Source organism: Dromaius novaehollandiae, chromosome 32 (assembly GCF_036370855.1).
Source record: "Dromaius novaehollandiae isolate bDroNov1 chromosome 32, bDroNov1.hap1, whole genome shotgun sequence".
NCBI classification, from domain to species: Eukaryota; Metazoa; Chordata; class Aves; order Casuariiformes; family Dromaiidae; genus Dromaius; species Dromaius novaehollandiae.
The window spans coordinates 1449813-1469499 of NC_088131.1; the positions used below are offsets into that span (position 1 = coordinate 1449813).

Sequence of the window (19687 nt, forward strand, 5' to 3'; positions counted from 1 at the left end):
TAAAACACATCCAGGTTTTCTAGGCATCAGAGCCACCTGCACATTTTCTTTACCTACCTGTAATAACTGCCTCTGCTCTCATCAGCCCCTGGGGAGGCTGTGTGAGTAATGGCCCTCAGGGGGACCCATTAATACTCCAAGAAACTTTATGATTTGCTTCTGAATGCAACTTCTTGAGAGGTTGGTTCATTCTCCTCTCAGAATCTGAGGTTCATGGACTCAGCACCAAATACCCCTGCTGAGGGGTCACTGCAATGCAAAAAGCCCTAGGGAGCCATGTCTATCTCCATAATTTCCCTCAGTTCTTCAGATCTGGAGTGGCTAATTGGAGAGGTTTCAGGAGTGTCTTTACAAGAGGAAGATATCAATGAGCACCTAGAAAAAGACAAAATACTCCAGCTTTTAAAGTTGTCTTTACTTTTCAACTTACAGAACAAGTGATATCTACATTCTCCAATTCATAGCGACTCAGAGGGTCTCCCAATGAATCCTGATGTGTGAGAAAAGCAGGATTTTTGACAGCAGACATGTACAAATAACCTTTCTCCCACCTCCCCAGCCTCGTCATTTCTCTTGTCGGCCACTGGGGACCTACATCACCCTTGTAAAAATCAACCCTTTTTCCACTGGCGTCTGTAGCTGAGTGTTACAGCCCCTATGCACCAATTCCCACCTGCTTTCCTTCGAGAACTAGCTGCAAAGAGACATAGGAGGATAATTCTGAACTGTGATCAAAACAACAAAAGATGTTACTTTTGAATGAAAAATAAAATACATTCCTTAACTGCATGTTAAGTCCAGGCTGCCTCCAGTGAGGATCACTTTCCACAAGGAATAACCTTCCTGGAAATATTTTTGACAGCTAGACAGGAAAGGAGAGATAGCAGCACAATTCAGTTGTTGTCTAAAGAGACAAGAAGACTCCTGAAAGAGGAGGCAAGCTCAAGCTCAGAGTTGCAGCTAGAGGAATGAGAGGTACCTGAGTGAAAAAAGAGGAAGAGGAGAAAGAGAAGTGGAAAGCTATGGAAAGTTCCTTTGTACAGATAGTCTGATGCAAAGATGACTGTAGAAATAATCAAGTTAATCAGGGCATGGGGAAAGATGTGAAAGACTGGTGAGGTTAAAAGCACAGTAGAACAGACAGAGCAGTGAGAGTGCAGGTTTGGGAGAGACCAATATTTCTTCTCCTGGGATTCATACCCTTCCTGAAGATTTCCAGGAGTTCCTCAAGGGAAAACATGGACAATCTTTTAAAATTATTGAATTATTTCAGCTGAGGAAAAGGTGCTCATATTTTTAACACATTTTTAAGTGGTCCTTCACCTTTCCAGGCAGAGCTCAGGTGTCTAACCACAAGCATGCAGTGGCACTTGGAGAGGCCCTGGTGTATGTGAGGTACTTGCCTGGGCCTGGCAGCTCTCAGAGTTGACCTGCGGGAGACCAGAGCCCCTCTGAGGTGCTGATGGAGGCTGGGCAGAGGGGACCAAGGCACCTACAAGGACACCACATGTCTGTGTCCCTGTCACTGCACAGTGCATCTCACCCCAGGTGGAAATCACTTTCCTTTACAAAACACACACACACACACACACACTCACTCACTCACAGAATCCGCCCCAAACACCAACAAGGAGGAGTACAAGAACATAAAGACTGTTAAAAGCTGAAAAGTGTAAAAAATAATTCTTTGCTTTTTAATTTCTTCTTTGTTTCAATTTTACTGTCATTTTCTAAACATTTCTGTTATAATCAGGCCTACAGCATGATAAAAGACAACACCGAGTCCAGGGCTCACCAAAACCACTCCCTGCCCAGGGCTCTCCATGCCATTCCTCACTCCTTCCAAAGAGCAAGGCACACTCTGAGGGCTCAGGCTCTCTTGACCAGCAGTGGAAAACAGGGTGACTGGCTTCAATGAAATGAAATATCTTTGGATGGCCAAATTGGCACCAATCTCAATACACCTGTGTTGCAGTGCTGTTTTAAAGGAGGCCCTAAACACCTAGCCACACTCCCGGCCAGTCAATGAAGTGTAACTGATTTTAGGCAGCAACAGGGAGAAGGCTGATCTCACCCAATGCCAGACCCTTCTGTGCACATGTCTCTGCCTAATCCAGCTGCCTGCACTTCCCTTTCTAGGCAATGGAGAGAAATTAGGTGTCTCCCTGAGGGGCCTTGAGAGACTTCTGCTGGTGACCAGCTAATGCTCCAGAAAGGTTCCTGTAGCTCCTGGATCACATTTCCCAGCACTGCCTGGGAACACAGTGACCCCAGGGCATCTCAGGCAGCAGTAACCTCTCTTGGTGCCCCAATTAATAAGGGCCTGAATGTAAACTTTTAGTCAAAAGTCCAAACCTATTCAAAGAAGAACTCTATGCAATAACTGAGAAAAGCCAGGAATTACCACCTCTGTTTGACTATATACATATACGCGTACAGTTATTTGTCATGCCATATTTGCTACCAGCACTCTGAATGGGGAAATTTTCTTCTGAGGAAAAACTATATTTAAATTAACATACTTCCTTGCTCTTCTGCCTCTCTGCCCTGTCTTCTTCCTCTGCCTATTCTGTCTTTACAGAGCTCTCCATGGAAACATGAACTGTGATTGAATCACAGCACTTAGGATGGACGAGACCTCTGGAGGTCATGTCCCCCCAGTCCCACCTCCCTCCTCCATGCAGAGGGAACTAAATGAGCTTGCTCAGGGGCTCACTCCAAATGCACATAGTTAACAAAGGCGCTGAGAGTGTGCTCTATCCCATGTCCCAGGCCATTAATGAAGAAGTTCAACAGTGTTGCCCCCTGTGTTGATTGCGGAGGGATGCCACCAGTAACCAGCCACCAGTTTGGCCTCCTCATACCACTAATCACAGCCTTTGGGCCTGATGGACCAGCCAGTCTTCCACCTGCTTTATGGTTCATTTATCAAGTGCAGATCTCAACAGTTTGGCTACAGGTAGAACAGGGATGACTGTGTCAAAGGTCTTGCCAAAATGAAGGCACACCAAGTCCCCTGCTTTCCCCTTGTGCCCACAGTCTTATGGTAGAAGGCATTCAGGTTGGTCAGGCACAGTTTCTATTTCCCTTTGCTCAGCCCATGCTGGCTCTGCCAATCCTTGCCCTCCATGTGCTTGGAGATGGTTTCCAGGAGCATTTGCTCCATCACCTTCCCAGGGACTCGCATGAAGCTGACCTGCATTCTTCCTCTTGCCCTTCTCTGGAAATGGGTGTGATGTCTGCCTTTTCCCAGATAGCAGGAACCTCCCTGCTTGCCTGGAAATTTCAAAGACAATCAAGAGCAATGTCACACGGGCACTAAGAGCCTTTGGGACCAGGGGGGCCTGGGGGTAGATCTTACCAGTAGTATGGAAGGTAGAAAAGACAAGGAGAGACTCAGCTTTTCCCTGTCCTTGTCACTATGTCCCCTGCCCCACTGAGCAGTGAGAGCACATTCTCCTTAGCTGCCTTCCTTCTACTGCCAGCATGCTTACAAAAGCCCTCCTGGTTGACCTCCCCACCCCTTGTGAGCTCCAGCTCCAGCTCCAGCTCCAGCTCCAGCTGAGCTTTGGCTTCCCTAACTCCATCGCTGCACCCACAGGCAAGGTTTCTATCTGCCTCCTGGGCAGCCTCTTCCCCCTTCCACCCTCTGGGAACTTCCTTCCTGTGGCTGAACTCCTAAGTCAGGGTGCCCCTGGTCATCCATGCGGTTCTCCTGCCAGGCCCTGCTTGACTCCCATCACATCACACTGGCTTGTTCCTGGGCTTTGAGGACGTTGTCCCTGAATATTCACGAGGGATCCATGGCCTCTCTGCCCTCCAGGACAGTCTCCTGTGCCAATTAACCTGGTTCTGGCCTAACAGCAGCACCGGCACAGGTGACTTCCAGGAACCTACACCAACCAATCAGGTACTGAGGCAGAAGTGACCTCACAATCAGCATCGAAGCCCTTTGCCGGGTTCTGAGGTAGCAGTGACCTTACAGCCCCATATGTGAGCCCTGTGCCTGCTGCTGGCCTATCAGGTCCTGGGGCAGAAGTGACCTCACAAGCACAAACCCCAGCCATGTGCCTGCTCCTGGCCTGTCATGTTCTCTCACAGAAGTGACCCTCTCCTTGACTCCCAGCAAGGTGGGGAAGGTTGTTCTCCGGGGTTTGCTTGCTTCTGCAAGAGCTTCTCAGGAGCTAGGAGAGGGCCTCGGAGGTGGCAGTGCCCTGGCCCCAGGCACACAGCAGCACCTTCACTCTGCCAGCCATGGGACCTCTCTTTCCTCCCCACCCAGGTCTCTGCTCTCCAAGCTGCTCTCCAACAGGGTGACAAGTGCCTGAGGTCCCCTTGCCCACCCAGAGGGCATGGTCCTGATGGATTCCCATGAGCACTGCCAGATGGTTGTCCCCAAGCGCCTGACCCAGGAAGCGTTTGCAGGAGGGAGACAATCAGTTATCACAGCCACAGGCAACGCAGTGCCATGAGGATCCCTCCAGGCCTGTTCTTCCAGCACTTCCTTGAATGACATGCTCGGGAGCAACAGGAAGGGCCAGGTCCCATCTGTGCCCATCCAGCCGGCTGCAGGGAGTCCCTGGGGTGCTGGTTTAGCCCAACAGAATGAAATTCTCAGTGTAGCGGCAGGGCTGCCACTCACTGCTGCCTTCCACTCTGGTCCAGGAGCTTTGAGGTCCCCGACTGAAACCTTTGTTTGAGTGCCCAGCAACTGCCCCTTGGCTGGAAGGGGTGTCTCCAACCCTGATGCCCTCTATGCCACAAGGGCTGTCTGCAAAGGCCCTCCTTCCCCCAGGTGCTGCTGCCCATGGAGGAAATGGCTCTGCCAGAGAGGGGGTAAAATCCACCTGTATTTGGAGAAGTCTACCGGTGAGACTGCTGCCTTCATTCCCCCTCTTTGGAGTTGTTTCCACTTTCTTCCTCCACCTCTCCCACAGAAAGTTACTTGACTCTGTGGTGGGTGTCCTGAGCTCCTGTCATGAGCAATCGGAGGAGGCTGTACCCAGCCCTGTGGCTCAGGGACTGGGATCCTTGGCACCTGGGGAGGGTCCCTGCTCCTTGGCTTGCCCAGGCCTTTGCTGTGAGCTCTCATGCACACACTTACTCTTGCAGTGGGCTCCCCACGATGCCCAGATTATTGGCATGGTGTGTGTCAGCTCTTTCTCCAGAGGGATGATCCATGATGCAAGGGAAAAAATATAGCGCAGTATAGACTGAGGAGTGACAAGAGGAAATATCACTGAAGAGTATAGAAAGCATGAGGTAGTTTATAGTCACCTGCCTGACATTCAGTCCTAATCCTTTCTCTTTCAATCTAAATGCAGGCTTCATCCCACAGCCACTGAAGACAATGGGAAGCCTTACTCCCTCCGCCCCCGTCCCCAGTTGGTGTCAGAAGAAGTCCTAATGCTTTAATAAAAAGTTAGACTGGCAAAAACATGTTCTACCACTAAAACAGCATAATCCTGGCCATGTGCTTGGAGGCTGAGGAAAGAAGAAGTCTCTCTGGAGCTCTCATCCTTGAGGAAGCCTGGGTACCTCTGGCTTCAGCCACTTGGCAACTGGCAGAAAGGCCTTTCTTGTTTTGATTGCTTTAAAATGTTGGCAGTCCCTGGGCACTCTGTTGATCATACCGCTCTCCCCAGCATTGGTAGTCTGCCAGTTCTGCCCTTCATTTTGCTTCTTTTTTGGTGGAGGCTGCAGGGTATTTCATCTGTCCCACTGCACTTTCCCTGCACTTGTCTGTACTCTTGCTGATACAACCCACGATAACGGTGACTCTCTTTGCTACAGGAGCACCCGGTTGCCTTCTTGTCAACTTGTTGAGCACCAGCACACCCAGGTCCTTTCCTGCAAAGCTGCTCTCCAGCCAGTCCGCCCCAGCTTGCCCTATTGCACTTAGCATGAGTGGCTAGATTTGCTGAAGCCTTAGGCCGAGCGTGGGAAAGGTAACGAATCTTTACTCAGTTTAATAAAAAATAGTGCCTCAGAGCTCGTTCAGGCTGGGAAAATAAGGAAGCCACACGCAGTCTGCACACCTGTGTCACTGACTCCAAGAGGGAAGACGCCAAAACAATTTAGAAAACAAGACCTTGGGAGACAACCACCAGACCCAACAAAACAGAAGTACAACCGTCATCAGAGACTGCAAAAAACAAAAATAAGGAGAAAAACAGCTTGCCTCAGAATGACGATGAGACCCAATGAGGAGCAGGAGACCCCAGACCAAAAAAGTACTATTGGTCTAACTACCGCGTGAGGGGTGGGAAATGTAAGTCGAAAAGACTATAATTACCCAGGATTTGTTTATGTTAGGGTCCCCCTTTGGAGGCACCCAGCTCGAGCTGTAATTACTGCACATGCGTCATTAAAATGTAATTATTTAATTTGTTTTGATTTGGCTCTGAACTTTGCTTGCGGGAACCTAGGGTCGAGCCCTGTTATGGTGGCCGACAAGCCTAACTTCCATAACAGTTTGGCGCCCCAGATGGGACCCTAGGCGACCACTGTCGGGGCCTCTCGTCTCCAAACGATCATCTGGCGCCATTGGGTGAGTTCACCTGGGATCTTTGGCAGCGAGGGGCACTGAGAGAGTGAGTCTTAAACTCCCGCCTAAATTCTAAAATCTGGTCTGGTAACAGTGCACTGAAGGGGGTACGCGGACTGGCCACCGTAAGGCGTACCAGGGGGACGGGCGCGAGTCCCATCCCCAGGGGGACAGGTAGGAGTCCCATCCCCAGGGTTAGACTGGGTTTAAGTCCCAGCTGGGTCCGGCCGGAGGAGGGGTGCACAGCCTGATCAGCATAAGGCGCACTGCAAAACTTTGAGACCGAAATTTAGTTCACCCACAGCAACCCATAGGACTAACACCAGCAGAAATTCTCTTCGGGAGACATTTAGCTATACTAAGCACTTGTTATTCCAGCTAAGACCAGCCTGTTAGACGGAGATGAACAACTAGCCCAGTATGTTCTAAGTATTCAAAAAAGGTTTGAAAATCTTTGAAAAAATATATATATATATGCTCAATGATATCAATCCACACCACCTGAAATACAGGTGCCTGATATACAGCCTGGGGATGAAGTTCTAGTTAAAGTATTTTCACAAAAATCCAAGCTAAAACCTAAACGGAACAGGCCATATACTGTCATACTATGTTCTTATTTTGCTGTTACAGTTGAACTGTACTTGTGTATGTTAGAAAAGCATGTGTATGTGTAAGAACACTTTGTAATCTTACATTCATAGATGGCATTGTTGTAGATACAAGTAATCACTCAAATATTTGTATTTGTAACTTTATCAGAATCATGGGATGTGATTTTAATTATTCGGCTCCTATTACGTCTTATCAATTGTTACAATCTAATTACACAATTCAAAATTTACTACCTGTCCCCACTGGAATGAATCTCACACTGGTGAAGAAACTACTACAACATGATGACCTGCGTCGACTGCTACAACGCATCCAAAGCAGTGGACAGAAAACTCTAATCACTGTTCATCATGATGCGGAAGAGATACACCACGTCTTGGAAAGGGTAAAAAGGGACGGAGAACATCATGATCATGGCTGGGAAACTCTCCTCGGATGGTCACCTGCTCACCAACTGCAACAGGGATTTATAATCACGTGTTGCATGGAGTAGTAACTGTGTAAAGTTTAACTGTGTTAGGCCTATTACTTACGATCATATTATACATAAGATTATGGAAAGTGATAGTACGCCTCCAAAGGCTTCGAGAACTCCGTTTAAAGTATTAGCAGGGATGCTTAATAAAAAAGAGGGGGGGACTGTTAAAGAATATTGAGCTGAAACTGTCCAGAGGTAGCTGCTTAGCACAACTTATATAAAACTTGCTTAGCATGAGTAGCTAAATTTGCTGAAGCCTTAGGCCACACTTAGATAAAATAATGAACTTTTACCTAGTTCAGTAAGAAAAGGGCCTGAGAGCTGGTTCAAACTGGAATGATAAAGGAGTTACAAGCAGTCTGCATTCCTGTGCTTCACACTCCGAAAGGGAGGATGTCCAGGCTTTGAAATAGGCCTACTTGGGCGCCAGGACCCTGGGAAACAAAGCCTCCTCTCCTTGCTGAAACAGTGTTAATTAGGGGGTCTGGACTATCTCGAGGTCTGGATTATACCCCCTTTGTCAGGACCTTGGGAGACAACACCTACTGTCCCTGCTGGGGCAGTGCTAATTGCTGGAACAGCACCTCTTTGTCAGGGCCTTGAGAGACAAGGGCAGGACCCGAAGAATGAAGACACATCCACCAGCAGAAACCGCACCAGTAAAGATAAACAGCCTACCTAGGGACAGCGATGAGTCCCAATAAGGAGCAGGAGACCCCAGACCTAAATATGACTATTGGTCCAAACTACCGCGTGAGGGGTGGAGAGCTTAGATTGGAAAGTGTAATTGCCCCGGGATTTCTTTGTTTGGGGTCCCTCTTCGGAGGCACCCAGCTCGAGCTGTAATTACTGCACGCATGTCATTAAAATTTAATTATTTAATTTGCTTTGATTTGGCTCTGAACTTTTCTGCAGGAACCTAGGGTCGGGCCCTGTTATGGTGGCCGACAAGCCTAATTTCCATAACAGGATTGCTGGGTGTGTACCCACTTCCCTGAACATTCCAACAAGGGCTTCCCGCTACCTGGAGTGCCTCTTAATTTTTCCTTTATGGAATTTATAAAACAGATAAGAAATGATAGTGCTCAAATGAAATATGATGAAACAACAGAACAGGAATGGGAAGTCCAGAGTGTGACAGGAGATTATTATCAAAGATGTCATAAGAGTAATAAATGTTGGGAGAAAACTCTACTTTACGGAAAACAGCTGATCAACTGTACTGGAGCCATTCAGGTAGGAAGTTATGAAGATTGCTCTCGGGTACCCGAAATAGGTTATAAGTGGCCAAGTAAGGAGCTCAATGGATGGCGTGTTCCAAAAGGTAGTGGATGGTATTGGTTGTGTGGGAACAAGGCATGAAAAGTGCTACCTCCTAATTGGTCAGGGACAGGTACTTTAGGGGCAAGCATCCCTAATATTACTGTAACAAAAGAACTGAGTAATAAAGATCAAAAATGGTGTTTAAGAACATTCATGAGGAGACAAAAGAGGGTCAATGATCCTTTAATAGGTCGACCTACTTGGTTTCATTCATTCGCAAGGTGGCTGTTTCCACAAGTGGGAGTGAGTGAACTTGAAAAAGCAAGAGTAAATCTTTCAGCAGTTACTGAGCAAATAGGGAATAAAACCTCTGATGCCATTGTAGCTTTACAAGAGGAGGTTTCAGAAATTGCTAAAATAACCACCCAGAACAGAATGGCTCTAGATATGTTCTTGGCATCTCAGGGAGGAGTATGTACAGTAATAAATACTAGTTGCTGTGGTATATGTGGATCAAAGCGGGAGAATTTCTACCGATCTCAGTGAAATCTGGAAGCAGACTGAAATCTTACATGGGGTTCAGAAAGATGATAGCTCTTTTGGATTTGAAGAAACATGGAAATGGTTGACTTCCTGGTTCCCTGAGGTAAGCTCATGGGTTAAAAAGTGTTTAACAATTTGGGGGATGGTGTTATTAGTTTTTGTATGTGTTTATGTAGTGATTCAATGCATTTCTAGATGTTGTACCAAGTTAATAAGGGAAAAATTTTAAAAGAGAGAGACTAATGTGAAAATGATCATATAAGTCTCAAAGGGAGGAATTGTTACAAGACAACCCTGGGAAGCTCAGAAAGAATGTTTGAACCAGGTAGATTAGCATAACTTCTATCTCTCTTTTCTAAAAAGAAGCATTAAGTCTGAAGCTGTCTAGAGGTAGCCACTTAGATAAAACTTGCTTAGCATGAATTTGCTGAAGCTTTAGGCCGCACACTTGCTTAGCATGAGTAGCTAAATTTGCTGAAGCCTTAGGCTGCACTCCTAGTTCAGTAAGAAAGGGCCCCAGAGCTGGTGCAGGCTGGAAAGATAAGAGAGTTACAAGCAGTCTGCATTCCTGTGCCCCACACTCTGAAAGGGAGGATGTCCAGGCTTTGAAATAAGGCCTGCTTGGGCGCCAGGACCTTGGGAAGCAAAGCCTCCTCTCGCTGCTGAAACAAAGTTAGTTAAGGGGTCTGGACTATCCCCCCTCGTCAGGACCTTGGGAGATAACACCTACTGTCCCTGCTGGGGCAGTGTTAATTGCTGGAATTACTATCTCCCCTCATCAGGACCGTGAGAGACAGGGGTGGGACCCGGGGAATGAAGAAATCACTAACCAATCAGTGTAAAAGGGAAACTTGCAAATCTGGCAACTTGTTTGTATAAATGCTACTTGAAAACTTGGGGGTGTGTGCTTGATTTGTGGGAAACCACCGAGCACCCAGGCTTGCGCAACTCTGAAATAAATAAGCAAATGTCTCTCCTGAGTGTGTAATTATTGGCTTATTGCACACCGCGCAACGAATCCGCTTTTCGGACAAGAAGACTGCACTGTATTTGTCTTCTGATGATACAAATAGTCTTGCTAACAAGGCTTACTTCAGCATTGTACCACAAATATGTACATCACCACACACTTAGGAAGCCAGTGGTAGGTCACTCTGGGCTCCATCAGAAGGAACACCACTTGTTTAAAGAGCCCGTCCTGGAGACCAGGGGGCAAAAGTTGCTTATAGCTGCCATCATTTAAGGACACTGCAACTAGACAGGCAGACAAAGTGGTGCTGGTAAGAGAGTGCAAATACAAGATATGTTCTGGGTCCTTCTGGTTGATGACATTCTCTAAAAAATCTTCTACATATGCTGTAATCTAACACCCTCCCATCAGCTATTTATAACCATAAAGGAACGGAATCTCCAGAGGGTCAAACCTCCCCCAGTGCTGCGGGGCGGGGGTGGGGTGGGGCGGGAGTTGTCTGCCTGGCATGCGGGGAGCCGTAGTTTTCACCGCGGCATGCCGGGAGCAGTCGTCTTCCGGCACTGGGCTTCCGGGCCGCCATTTTCACGTGCACGGTATGCTGGGAGGTGTAGTCTTCTCAGAGGGGGCTACTGGGTGACCATGCTGCGCCTCTCGAGGTGGCGGGGGCGGGCAGGTCCCTGCCAGCGGGGCTCCCACCAGCCGGCCGCGTCGTGCTCTGTGGCAGGCCGGGAGCTGTAGTTCCAGGGGCCGGTGCCTTCTCAGCCCTGCAGCACTGGCCCGCTGGGTCTGTTCCTTACTGGACACGTGTCACTCACGCCTGAGTCCCCACAGGTCACGGGGGACAGTGGAATGCCCCTGTTTTTCCCCGGTACAGGGCAGGAAGCATTTTCCATCTCTGGTGGTGTTGCAAGACAACCTTGGAAGCTCAGAAAGAGTGTTCCTGCTGTTTAAACTAGGCAGATGAGGAGAACCTCTCTCTCTCTCTCTATTTCCTGGGAGGAAATAATTCTTTAATCAAGGCCATCCTAGAACTGCTAAAGCCTTAAAGAAACTGTAAATCAAAATGTTTTGTTTTCTATGCATACATTGCCAATTTAGCAAAAGAATTCGAGGTATCCCCTAACTGAACTGTCCTCGCTGTAATACAAAAAGATCACGCCCATAGGTCAGAAAGACCCGTGCCCGGGTGACGACCCCTCCCCTGAGCATGCGTAGTAGTAAAATGGTGTGTAAGCAATATTAGAATTGTATGTAAATCACTAACCAATCGGTGTAAAAGGGAAAGTTGCAAACCTGGCAATTTGTTTGTGTAAATGTTACTTGGAAAGCCGGGGCGGGGGGGGCAGGGGGGGTGCGCTCGATTTGTGGGAAACCACCGAGCACCCAGGCTTGCGCAACTCTGAAACAAATAAGCAAATGTCTCTCCTGAGCGTGTAATTATTGGCTTAGTGCACACGGGGCAACGAATCCGCTTTTCGGACAGCAGTGTGACCAGGCAGGGTTGTCCCCGGGGGCTGGGGCTGTCCCTCTTGGAAATGGAGAGGCCAGGGAGAGAATGAGGGGCGCTGCGGGCTCCTGGGAGTCGTAGCTTTGCTCAGGACTGGGGCCAGTTAGGCAGCCGCTGGGAGGAGCGGCGGTGCTGGGAGGGCACGGTGCGGAGCTGTCCTGCTGTGCAGCGCAGGGGAAAGTCGACCAGCACCGTTGCTGTCCGAGGACCCTGGAACAGCCCGAGAGACCCTGGAACAGCCGCCCCACGGACACCGTGTCACTGCCTCGCAAGGCCACTGCGTTCAGGTACGTTTGACTACATCCAGCAGAAGAAATGTAAGCCGAAGGATCAGGGCAAATAGCTGCTTGTCTAGGTTTGTTACCTAGCGACGCCCTGGCAAAGCTTTTTATGAACACTCCTACTTGATCGAGTGCATATTCATTCCGTGCATATTAATTACTGCCAGACCGCGTACGTCACTGATCCTTTAAAGCAAGTCCGTGGTGCTGGGGTAGCACGTGTAGTGGAGACTAAATGCAACAATACCTCATTTTGATGTCGTTCTCTTATACGAAGGCACTTGGAGCAGATTACAACATTTATCACGCCATTTTGTTTATTGAGTGGACCCTGACCCTGGGGAGAAGGCGGTACTGCAGCGAAAGGGAGCGCGCATGCGCATTGCGTTCCGCCGCGCTCACTGCTGCCATCGCGGGTCTGAAAAGCGGCACCGCACGCTCAGCGGCGTTGCGCACGCGCACTGCGTTCCGCCCCGCTCACCGCTGTCCTCGCGTGCCGACGAGGCAGCACTGCAGCCGCCGCCGGCCACCGCTGCGTGCGAAGAGCAGTGCAGGCAGCCGGCGCACACGTGTGCGCTGCCGGTCGCCGCGTTGGCCGCTACTCTCCGCTCTCTCGGGGACGGGTAAGCGAAGGGGCCGCGCTCGTGCCCCCTGCCCGGTGCTCGCGGACCGGGAGCGCTTTTCCCGAGAGGGCTTTTCCTTCTCGGTGCTTCCTGGGGGCGCGGGGACGGGCAGTGCCGTCTCGGAGCTGCTCCGCGGCACTCCCTCCCCGGCGCAGCCCCGGCGCCTGCTCGCGGATCCCCGCCGCTCTCTCGGGCGCGGGCAGAGCAGCCTCGGGGCGCTCGCTGCTCGGCCTGAGCGCCGGGGTCGCCCGCGGGAGCCGGCCGGCTGCAGCGCGGCGCTGCGACCACGCGAGGGCGCCATTGCGGGTCTCGCCTCCCTGCCGCTGCCGCTGCCGCTGCCGCTCCCCCCCGCCCCTCCCGCGCGGTCCGTAGCCAGCCCGTGCGCGGTGCGGCTGCGCGCACTTGGCGGCCGGCGGCGCATGCGCGGCAGCAGGGAGCGAGATGGCGGCGAGCAGGGCGGGTGTTTTGGCTGGGCGGCGGCGGGCGAGGGCAGAGGCCGCCTGGAGTCGAGCATGGGGGGGCCCTGGTGAGGCGAGGGTGTACTTTTGGGTGGCCGCGGGCGTCGGGCTGTGTCCTGGCTGGTGGGGCCGTCGCTGCGTGGAGGCGGCGGGGCGGGGGGAGGGGTCGGGCCTGGCTCCGCGCTGCGCCGCGCCGCGCCGGGTCTGCCGGAGCGCGGCTCTGACTCTCCCTTTTGCGTGTGTCGCCTGTAGGGCCCCGGTTGCTCCCCAGCGCGGGCCAGGGCGTGCGCTCGCCCCTGCGGACGCAGCCTGGAGGAGTGTGTGTGGGGGTGTCTGTGCGGGGGTCTGGATGTGTCCAGCAGCGGCACGGCAGCCTGATGCCTCCTCTCGTCTGGGACGCGGGTTCCTTGGCAGCTCTTCTGGGATGCGGGGCCCTTGGTGAGTTCCCTGCTGCCTCCTCTGGCGTTCTGTGCGAGCTCATAGATCCCTCCTCCTCCTCTCTCCTCCCCCCCCCACCCCCGTCTGGTGGGGTGGGAGACCGGTGGCTCCTCCCGCCGAGCTGACAGCCACGTGGGGCACCCCTGTGCGCTCCCTACACATCTGGGATGGCACCCCCACCCCGAGGGCCCCGCAGAGTCCCACCCTTCCTGCAACCAGCCCCCCCCAAAGCCATTAAACCACCCATAAATCCTGCTCCAACACCCGCACAGGCCCCACAATGCCTCTGAGCCCTGCCGCAACGTTGTCACTGACTCCAGACCTTCCCCTGCACTCTGTCCAAAGCCCCAGACATTCCTAAAACCAGTCCCGGGCCCGGGCCCCGCAGCAGTGAGGCATTCTAACAAAGATGGGATGTGATCTGCGTCTCTGCCTCGACTCAGTCCCGCTTTAGGGAACCGGGAGTTTACAGCACTTCCTGGTGAAGAGTGTTGACGGGTGGATGCGCAGATGACAAAGAGATTTTTCTCTCTTTTCTTCTGAGCCGCCTCTGAGAAGCCTCTGTACGTACACGATGTGGCTGATCTGGGATAATCGTGCTGTGCACAATGTTTAAGGAGAACATTGCCATGAAATGGTGGGCTAAGGAATAGCCTAAAAAACCTAAAAGGCTCGGGAAAAGCCAAAGAGAACAGCAATGGGCTCTGGGAAGCCCCAGTGACGCTACAGAAAACAGCGTGGCTTTTAGGCACCTCCTCAGAGCAGCAGCAATGCCTTGCTCCAGCCTGTGGGACAATGGAGACTCTTAATTACCACCTTGAATTACCACAAGTGTTGCAAAAGCAGAAGGGACTAGGGAGCACGCAGAGCAGGTTGTGGACTATATGTCAAGTTTAAACAAGCAACAAGCCCCTCTGCAAATAGGAACAGGTTTAGCCCTAAGTACTAGATGAAGGTAGCTGTGAGTAACGTGAAGCGAAGCGGTTACGTCAATCACCCCGAAAGCCTCGGAGAAGTGGTCCAAACACCTGATACCCTCGCGGCCTCGGCAGTCTTTTTGGTTTGTTTGGCAGGGTAGTCCACCGAAGGGGGACATCTCGAAGAGAAGCAGCGAGACCTGGGGATCCGGTTGTTCGTTTTGGTCGTCGCCTGTGAGGCCAGCATCCGAGCGTAAGAGGAATCTAGGCTCGAAAAGGTAATAGGTTTGAAACGGAGACGGGCAAATCAAGGGCTATCGTTCTTCCATGTAGTTAAAGATCGAGAGTGTTGTCGGTTAAGTGCGCGTCTACAAGGGTTTGAGAACAGTCACAGTAATACCGAAGCAGAATAAAAATAAGGTTTCATGGAAGATGGCGTTAGGTAAGTATTAGGCGACGTGCCCGCCTGCCTAATAACCTAGCCCTAATTGCTGTATGTAATGTTTCCAGACTGTTTACCCTGTAACGTATGATGTAACGTGCCGTATTAATATCTTTCCTTTAAGGGAAAGAAGGAAAAGAAAGGGAGGGGGGGGAGAAAACAGGGTAAAGAGAAAAAGATCATGCATAAACCTAAGTGTTTCCCTGAAAGTAAAACGCGAGTTTATCGCTTTCTTACAGAGATGGCACCAAGGACAGCAAATGCTGACAAAGAGAAGAGACGGACAAGCATTTTCTTGTGATTAATACCGAAGGGACGGGATGAAACAAGGAAGCCAAAATGCAGTGGACCCTCGATATCACCAGGAACTGCTACAGGAGGCGGCGTTCTGGCACGGGTAACTAAGGTAACTATCGATAATGACTGTTAGTCATATTTCGGCCTCCCCGAGGCAGCGCTGAGGACTAAGTAACCCATTCCTACCCTGTGGCTGCTGTTACCTGTATCTGCCTTAGCTTTGCTTTGGCTGTTTCTCTTTTGTATTGTGATCGTCCATGCAGCTATGGAAAGGAAAAGATGTAATACTTACTTTTTTAGATTAATTGCCGTGGCTGCAGTTGAAGAGACTATATATGAATATAAGCAAGCTGAAGTAATAAAATCAAATGGAGCCAAGTGAAAGCTGTCTCCCTCTGCTAGAAAAAGGGAAAGCCCGTTCCTCCTGGCGAGGAAGGATCGCTGTTAATAGTGATTCGAATAATAGATCACCAACATATAACGGAAGGTCTGTACGCATTACGAGACGTATGCTGCGTACATTCATCTGTGCGTGTGACTTTACGTGTCTGTGAAGTATCATACTTTTAAGAGCTGCGAGACAGCAAATTATTATCTTAGGGGACTGGTAGTCAAGTGACCAGATTTACTGAAGAGGAAGCGAGCGAGAGAGAAGTGTCTGAAGTGTAAAACTAAGAGATCAATTTCAGGAAGGCTCAATGAGTGCGAGCCCCGGGTTAGTTACCTGGCAATGGTATTTGGGGAAACAGGAAGACGGTGGATAGAAGAAGGGTTAAAGCCTTGTGGAATTAAGGCTCCTTCTCATCAGTTCCAACTTGGAGCAATTTTAGGAAGATTTAATTTCCTCCAGCAGCGTTAACGTGGCTTTGCCGGTATCAGCAGACCGTGGTGGAAAGTACTGGGAGGGAGTCATGAATGGAGCTGGGACACGGAACGTGACGCTGCTTTCACTGAACTGGGAGAAGTGGCTGTAAAACCTGCTGCCCTCAAATTCCCAGGACAAGGAAAGCCTTTTTCGGTAATGCTTTCCACATCTGCTGACTCCGTGGGAGCAGCACCGCTAGAAAACGGCGGTAAAGGAAAGTGAGTGCCGGTAGCCTCACCCTTACGTCCCCTTTGGGGCCAGAACAAAAATTCTCTGGCTGTGAGAAAGACTGTTTAGCAGCAATCTGGGCTGATAAGCGTCTTTGAGACTTTTAGCTTTGATCGCACAGGGGCAATCCAATCTGTTCAGTTCCTTCGAAAGTAGTAACGTCAGGGAAATGAAGAGACAGCAGAGTATCCTCTATCCAAGTGGCACAGCAGGCGCTGATCTTAACGAGCGGGGGCAGAGGGGTGGTTACTGTGCAAGTGTTACAAGCAGTGGATCTTCTGGCGTGTGCCTGAATGGATGGAGGGGCAGAGCACGGTTGTGCCAGAGATGCGGACGCAGAAGGTTTCTGAAAGATTAATCTCTAGCGGCTGCTTAGTCTAACTTCCCTGTCACGGCAAGCCCGACTGTCGCCATAGCTTCCAAACCAGGGGCTGGGGGAAGCGGTATTTGTGGCTCGTGTATTCTCATTTACCTTGCTCGTGTGCATATTAGATCCGCTTTTGTGCTTGCAGACAGCTTTGGATTCTTACGATTTTCTGCAGAGCTTTGATTTTTTTTTTTCTTCTTTCTTTGCTCTGTACTTTTGCAGGGCGATGGATTTTACTCTGCCTCCATCAACAGGCGCTGGCTGGCAAAGTCGTCGTGTCCCAGTGGAGACTCTTAGGCAGGACGGGAGGAGTTCGGATCCGCAGCCTGCCAGAAGAGCGTCGCCTGGGAGGGGTCGCTAGCCTTGAGCTACAGGCACTGGTGCGTACGGCTCGTTCTGTCAGACGCAAAGAGGTTTTTCTTTTTCGGTTGCAGAAATCTTGGCTTGGCTTTACACTCTGTAGCGGCAGTATTTTTGTATTTATGGATTGTGTTAATCCTAGGTGTTCGGAACCTCAGGCAACAACTATATGCTGCCGCGAAAAGCTACCGGTTACCACTGCCGTCAGACGGGATTTTTGCTGTCGCAAGTTACGGTTCCTTTTAGGAGCCAGCTACAAAAGTAACTTTGCTATAGCAGAGAAATGGGGTTACGTGTGTACGAGCAACAGCGCCAGAGTACACAGCAAAACCACAACCTACCATAACCCATCAGCTCCGTCTCTCTGGAGTCTGGAGTTTTTGGAGGCCTCAGTTTTTATCCTGCCTTGGCTGGACAGTGCTTTCTGAGAGTGTCCGTCAGAGGCAGTTTCCTTGCAGAGGACCATCTAGCGAAGGCTGGAGGTGGCCGGGTGCCTGAGCGAGCCTGCCTGTGCGTGAGAGCCGCTCTGACATCTTTGCGATGAAGCAGTGCCAGAGAGGGTGACTGAAGCAGCACGGGAGGGTCAGTCACGACTGTGGGAACAATCACGGGCCTTGGACTAGGGAGCAGTTCTAGTAGGAGGGCTGTGCAGTTGCCTGGCCTCTCGGTAACCGCTCTGGCCTCTTTGCAGGTGCTGAAGCCCAGTCGGGCAGTCGAAGGAGCCTCGTCGCAGCTGGGAGCTCTGCGGAGATGTGCGGCCGGCTGTGGAGGATGAGCTCTGACTTGCGGCGTGGACACGGCTAAGTCCTGGGCTGCATCGTACGCGAGTGGGGCTGGGAGGTGCGAGGCGTTCGTCCCCTAGCCGTGGTCACTGGCGCCGCTGGCTGTGGCCGTTTGCCCACGGAGCTGAGAGGACCAAAAATACTAATTGCCTGACCCAGAGATGAATTAGTGCTTGCAGGCTTTCAGGTAGGTTCAGTGCAAGTGCAGCTTAGTGCAGTCCCGTGGAGTGACGCTTGCACATGCTCACATTTGAATGGTGGCTAAAACCAAGCCTCTAAACAGCAACTGTAACGCAGTTCTGGTGCTTGTCTTCCTGTTCTGCTGTACTTCTAAAGGAAGGGAAAACTTCCTAAGCTGCGGGCAAAACTCCTTGGCTTCTCTTGACTGTTTCCATGCTCTGGAAACAGCTTTGGGTGCTTTGGTGCTTGTTGCTTAAAGCTGAGGGTTTGGAATTTTTCACTTAAGGTTGATTGTTTAGCTTGCTGCTGAGGGTCTCTCACCCAGGAGTTACGGGTTATTCCTTTCTTTAGTGGGGCTCACTCTTTATCAGTCAGGGTTTACAGTTTGCTCATGTAGCAATCGGGGCGCAGAATTTAAAATCCAACCCCATCCCTTGTCCCGATCCAATATCGGGGGGGTTTCATTACGATCCCAAGGACGAGATTAAGACGCTAAAACCGGTCAAATATCGTACAACCGTTTAACATTATTTTCCACAAAGTGGGGAGAAAAGGTGGGGAAAGGCGAAGGAGAGGCAAAGGGAAGAGGGGAACAAGGGTAAGGGGAAAAGATAGAGAAAGCTGGAAAAGGAGAGAAAGAGCTGGCTACCACCAGTCCGAGTCCAGTGATGTTCTGCTGACTCCGTTCGAATTACAGCTCAGGCTGGGTGCCTCCGACGAGGGACCCGGAACAAAGAAATCCCTGGGCAATGATACTTTCCAATCTAAGCTCTCCACCCTTCACACAGTAGTTTGGACCAATAGTAATATTTAGGTCTGGGGTCTCCTGCTCCCTATTGGGTCCCTCGGTAGGTTGTTTACTGTTGCGGTTTCTGCTGGTGGATGTGTCTTCATTCTTCGGGTCCTGCCCTTGTCTCTCAAGGCCCTGACAAATCAGTACTGCCCCAGCAGTGATAGTAGGTGTTATCTCCCAAGGTCCAGACAAAGGGAATATGATCTGGACCCCGAGATAGTCCAGACCCCCCCCTAATCAGCACTGTTTCAGCAGCGAGAGGAGCCCCGTCATCCAACTATGATGGCAGTTCTTTGACCATTTGCTTGTCCAGCCACTCAGACCATAGAGGCCTCGTTTGTGTGCAAGTATACTGTGGGAGAAAGTGTCAAAAGCCTTCTGAAAGTTGAGGTAACTGACATTCACTGCTCTCTGTTCGTCCATAAATAGAGTTCTTTTAACATAGAAAGCCATCACGTTGGTGAGGCATGATTTCCCCTCAGGAAATCTGTGCTGACTCTTCCCAGGCACCTCATTCTCCTTCCTTTACCTGGAAATGTGATCTGAACGGCCTGTAGTTGCCCAGGTTGTGCTTGTGGCCTTTGTGGAAGAGGGATGTAACATTTGCCCTTCTCCAGTCATGGGTACTCCCTGAGTCTCCACAGCTTTCCAAGATGACAGAGTGGCCTTGCTAGATAGAGGCCAGCTCTCTCAGCATCCTCAGCTGCAGCCCATCCAATCCTGTACACGT

The 19687-nt window shown here is 50.7% G+C and overlaps 1 long non-coding RNA gene across 3 annotated transcripts; it reads left to right on the forward strand.

The window, feature by feature from the left end:
- The first annotated feature begins 13637 nt into the window (after window positions 1-13637).
- Window positions 13638-19475, forward strand: LOC135324569 (uncharacterized). Of its 3 annotated transcripts, XR_010385896.1 has the most exons (5): window positions 13638-13726; window positions 14805-14921; window positions 15325-15491; window positions 17065-17222; window positions 17894-19475. It is a non-coding gene; the product is annotated as an uncharacterized LOC135324569 (long non-coding RNA). The 3 variants fall into 3 exon arrangements; XR_010385895.1 differs by lacking the exon at window positions 13638-13726 and having other exon boundaries at window positions 14204-14921; XR_010385897.1 differs by lacking the exons at window positions 13638-13726; window positions 17894-19475 and adding an exon at window positions 17345-17821 and having other exon boundaries at window positions 14204-14921.
- Window positions 19476-19687: the final 212 nt, after the last annotated feature.